At 44.3% G+C, this 5,693-nt stretch overlaps 1 pseudogene; it reads right to left on the reverse strand.

The window, feature by feature from the left end:
• Positions 1-238: 238 nt before the first annotated feature.
• LOC149748095 (ufm1-specific protease 1-like) lies at positions 239-1,557 on the reverse strand (annotated as a pseudogene).
• Between the last annotated feature and the right edge of the window lie 4,136 nt (positions 1,558-5,693).

The raw sequence follows: 5,693 nt of genomic DNA on the forward strand, positions 1-5,693 counted from the left end.
TTGTATGATTTTATTTATATGAAATGTCCTCTGTAGGCAAACCCATAGGGACAGAAAGCAGGGTCCTGGTTTCCAGGCTCTGGGGAGAAGGAGGAAAGGGAGAGTGACTGCTGAAGGGGACAGGGTTTCTTTTTGGGGGGATGAAAATATTCCAGACTTAGTGTTGATGGTTGTACAACATTGTGAATATACTAAAACCCACTACATTGTATACTTTTTAAAAGGGAATTTTATAGTATGTGAGTTAGATCTTTAAAAAAAAAGTCAACTGCCATTCATGATCAAAAGTCACAGAAAAATGAGCACAGAGGGGAACTTCCTCAACTTGATAGGGAGTTTCTACAAAAACCCAATAGCTAAGTTTATACTTAATGGTCAAGACTGAGTGTGCTTTTCCCCCAAGAATGGGAACAAGGCCAGGACGTTCCCTCTCACTATTTTCATTCAACATAGTGCTGGGAGTTCTAGCCAGAGCAATGAGGAAAGGAAAAAAAAGGAAATAAAAGACATTCAGATTGGAAAGGAAGAAATAAAACTGTCCTTACTTGCAGTTGGCCCGACTGTCTACATAGAAAATCCCAAAGCATTTACCAAAAACAACAATAACAACGTCCTAGAACAATAAGTGAATTCAGCAAGGTCACAAGATGCAGGTGAATATACAGGAATCAATTTTATTTGTATATGCTAACAATGGACACAAGGTCAGCGACATTTAAAATATAATACCATATACAATCACTCAAAAATACATAGATGTATATCTAACAAAATTTGTACAGGATTTGTATGCAGAAAACAATAAAACCTGATCAAATTAAATTTTATTAAATTAAATTTTAAATTTTAAAAGATTTAAATAGAGAAAGAGACGCACTGTGAAATAGTTTGGAAGAATCAACACAATAAAGAGTCAGTTCTCCCCAAAATGATACGCAGGTTTAATGCAGTGTCTATCAAAGCCCAAGCAAGATTTATTTTGGGGTGGGGGTGGGGCGCTGGGCCTTGCCACTTTATTGACACCAAAGATCCCAGGCTCTGCTGGGACTTCCTGGGGGTCTGACATCAGGCAGCCTCTTTGATATGGGGTAGCTCAACGGGTACAGCGCTAGAGCCGGCTCAGTTCTGGGTCCTTAGCCTCAGTCCAGGGTGGGCAGCTGCTTTTCCGAGTCACAGCTGGCCAAGCACAGGTTGTAGAAGGAGTTGGAGTCAAAGGCTGAGCTTACCTCTCGCCAGCCCACCCACCCAGCAGCCTGTAGTTCACTGGGGTTTTTCGGATCACCCCAGGAGTGAGGGTCCAATACCAGGACGTAGGCTTCCGTGCCTGGGCCAAGCAACGCCTCTGACTGGGCATCCGCATCCCCTCCAACCATTACAGGCCCCCCCGGCCCCTGCCAAGTGGGAATAGAGCCTCTCCAGTTCCCCCTGAAGCGCTGCTCCACGGGGCACGTGACATGGGCGCCCTTGGGGACCCCCGAAGTGGTCAAGGCAGAGGCTGGCCTCTACACAGCCGATCGATCCCCGAGAGCCCCGGAGCCCGGGGGGCTTGTCGCCCATGTCCTCCAGGGCCGCCTGCACTGCAGCCAGTTCCGGTACGCCCGCCGGCCGGCCCTCTGGCCACGAGCACAGCGTTTGCAGAGTGCGGTAGCCGCAGCCCCAGCCCCGGTCGTCCACGCCGTCGCAGCCGTAATGGTAGTAAATGTAATGGCCCGAGAGGAGGGCCAGGCGAGCGCGGCCGCGGCCGGGCAGGGCCAGGCCCAGGTGGACGTCCTTCAGCGCTCCAGGGCGGTGGGCGGGAGCGGCGGTCGCCGGGCCAGGCAGATGCGTCCTGCAGGCGGCGCGGGGCGAACTCCAGGGAGAACTCTGGACTCTAGCGCTTCCTCTCGGCCCCGAGTCTTGGGCGAACTGTGGGCAGGCGAAAGGGCCCTGGGGTCGCTCTCCCCTGACCCCAGGCGCGCCCCGCGGCGATGAGCCAAGATTTTTGGTAGATATACAGAAGATTATTCTAAAATATATATGGAAAGGCAAAGGAACTAGCTAAAGGAAATAGCTAAAACAATTTCGAAAAAGAATAATGAAGTGAGATATATCAGTCTGCCCGATTCAAGACTTGTAATATAGCTACAGTAATTAAGACTGTATTATATTGGTGGAGGGATAGACATATAGATCAATTGAACAGAATAGAGAACCCAGAAATAGACCCATACAAATATGTCCAACTGATTTTTGACAAAGATGCAAAAGCAACCCAATGGAGGAAAGACAGCTTTTTCAACAAACGGTGCTGGAGTAATTGAACATTCATAGGTTTAGAAAAAAAAACAAAACTTAATCTGTCTCACATCTTATGCAAAAATTATCTCAAAATGGATCACAGACTTAAATGTAAAATATAAAACTTTAAATAGATGAAATCTTTGCAGTGTAGGGCTAGGCAAAGAAATCTTAGATTTGACACCAAAAGCATGATCCATAAAAGGAAAAATTGATAAATTGGACTCCATTACAATTTAAAACTTTTGCTCTGTGAAGAACTCTGTTAAGAGTATGAAAATACAAACCAGAGATTGGGAGAAAATGGGCTACAAAAGACGGGTATCCAAAACATAAAGAACTCTCAAAACTCAACAGTTGGGCTTCCCTGGTGGCGCAGTGGTTGAGAGTCCGCCTGCCGATGCAGGGGACACGGGTTTGTGCCCCGGTCCGGGAAGATCCCACATGCTGCGGAGCGGCTGGGCCCGTGAGCCATGGCCGCTGGGCCTGCGCGTCCGGAGCCTGTGCTCCGCAACGGGAGAGGCCACAGAAGTGAGAGACCCGCGTACCGCAAAAAAAAAAAAACCTCAACAGTAAAACAACAAACAACCCAATTAGAAAATGGGCCAAGTATGTGATGAAGAGACATTTCACCCAAGAGGCTATACAGATGGCAAATAAGCACATGAAAAAATGTTTACCATCATTAGCCATTAGGGAAATGAAAATTAAAACCATAAAGAGATACCATTACACACATATGAGAATGGCTAAGATAAAAAATAGTAACAACACCAAATGTCAGTGAGGATGCAGATTACCCGGATACATTGCTGATGGGAATGCAAATCTGCCCAGCCACTCTGGAAAACTGTGTGACAATTTCTTTTCAAAACTAAGAGTGCAACAGCCATACAACCCAGCCATTGCACTGCAGACACTTATCCCAGAGAAATGAAAATGTCAGGAGGCACTGAGGTGGAAGGGAAGTGGGTGTGGCTATAAAAGGGCAACAGGAGGATCTTCTGTTTCTTGACTCTATCAAGGTCAATATGTTGGTTGTGATAGCGCACCATGAGTTTGTAAGATGTTACCATTGCGGGGAATGGAGTAAAGTGTACACAGTTCTCTCTGTATTGTTTATTACACATGCATGTGAAGGGGGCTTTGCTAGGGAGGACATCACTGGAAGTGGAGCTGGGGGGACGTTTTCCATACCTTTGAGTGGAATATCCAGCTGGCTCTGGATGTGATCTTGGAGTTCTGGGGAAAGGTCCCTTGGAAAGTTATTTATAGACAGATGGTGGTTCAGACCAGGAAGAGAGCGTAAACAAAAAGTAGCAAAGGGTTGAGAGCTGTGCAGTCCATGGTTTAGAGGTCTAGGAAATGAGGGGGACCTGCTGAAGAGTGGCCAGAAGGGAAGAAGGAAACCGTGGAACTCAGAAGCCAAGAATAGGCTTCAGGGAGGAGGAGAGGTGGCCACCGTGTCAAAGTCTTCTCATGGGTATGGTCATCGTTCAAACTGGGATGCTTTTGAGAGCTGAACAAGTTGATAAGATAATTAAACTAATGCATTTTCTGAAACTTTGTTTATGGCCCAACGAATTAGTTTATTATATTGTTCTGTGGCCATGTCACTGATATTTTTGTGAAGAATGCTCTTTTTTTCAATATGGTCTTATTATTCTTTGTTTTGTCATAACATCGCTTGCAGTCTTACTTAGAGTTGCATTCTGTGATGATAACTTTAAATCTGTTGATATTTTCCACCAACTCTTCTTTGTAGACTAGATTTTAATTGAGAAAGTCCTCTTCCTATGGGTACTGAGGTACCAGGTAAACTCAGAAAAACTTTAGTAAATGGAAGATATTCTCAATTCTATTTTTAAAATAAATTTATTTGTTTGTTTGTTTACTTGTTTATTTATTTATTTTTGGCTGTGTTGGGTCTTCGTTGCTGTGTGCGGGCTTTCTCTAGTTGCGGCGAGCGGGGGCTACTCTTCGTAGCGGTGCGCAGACTTCTCATTGCGGTGGCTTCCCTTGCTGTGGAGCACGGGCTCTAGGCGCACAGGCTTCAGTAGTTGTGGCTCACGGGCTCTAGAGCTCAGGCTCAGTAGCCGTGGCGCACGGGCTTAGTTGCTCCACGGCACGTGGGATCTTCCCAGACCAGGACTCGAACCCGTGTCCCCTGCATTGGCAGGCGGATTCTTAACCACTGTGCCAGCAGGGAAGTCCCTCAATTCTATTTTTTAATTGAATGTATAAATATTCCAGCTCAAATAGCTCCATAAGTTGTCATTTTAACTCAGTTTTGACAGAATAGGCTACCGTTCTATGACAAATATTTTCATAAGCCAAAACGTTCCCTCAAATTTTGTTTATTATTCTTTTGAGTGTTTCATCAAATTTAAAGACTGCAAAATTGTAGGCCTTCTTGATTTCCTCCCATTCCAGTACAGAATATAAATTTATCCAATTAAAACTAGGAATCTCACCAAAAGATTCTTCCCACATGTTGAGATATTCCAAAAACAATTATGGAATGTGAAAATCAGAACTTGAACACATTGGAATGCTCAGCACTTAATTCCTTCAGCTCCTCCCTTGCTTTTGTAGAGATGAATTTCAATGTTTCCCCGTTGGCAAGGATTGTTTCTAAAAATTACAATTCGCTAAAGTTTCAAAGCTCAAAATTCTTGACACCCATTTAATGAATACTTTGATTAAAGATCTCCAGCAGATTCTGAACACAATGTAACAAAATAATTAGACGACTCGTTTACAGAAAGTTCAATCCCATTCTAAGGCACTAGGTTGATGTACAAAGTAGGTCTTCTAAGGCACCAACATTTCAAGGGTCTGACTAATGGCCGCAGAAAACCCAGAAAGGAAACACCAGGAGCCTGAGGTCTGTTTTTGTATCCAATACTAACTTTGTCACAAAAATTTTTGTAGCCTAATTTCTCAGATGGCATGTATGAAAATACTTCTCATTGTTGATGGATAAAATATCACAGATTATTTGGGTGCAACTAAGAATAACATGTTCACTGCAACCAATCCCAAGTACATCCGTGCTCCACTGGTTTTTCAGTTTAATGAAAACACGGCTTCTTCTCAGGACACTGTTATAAATCATCTCTGTTATCAAACTCTCCTCATTTACCTGGACTGAGTGTGTCTTTTGTTTTCTGCTTAGAGCCAGGCTGATACTAATCCCTTCAGAAAACATCTTGGCATGTATCAGGAAAGGCGAAAATGGACGGAGCAAAAGTCCTGCCCCCAAATCTCATGCACAAGTGCTGTGGGAACCCTGTGTAAGACTGTCCGTAGCGGTGATGTTCATAACAGCAAAAGAACTGGAAATAACGCAAAAGCTCATCAACTGTAGGCTGGAAAAATAAACTGGAATAATGTTTCGTAGTGATTCTCAAATT

Source organism: Delphinapterus leucas, chromosome 11, assembly GCF_059928025.1.
Source record: "Delphinapterus leucas isolate spDelLeu-1000000601 "Yukka" chromosome 11, BTC_Dleu_Yukka2, whole genome shotgun sequence".
Classification (NCBI taxonomy): domain Eukaryota; kingdom Metazoa; phylum Chordata; class Mammalia; order Artiodactyla; family Monodontidae; genus Delphinapterus; species Delphinapterus leucas.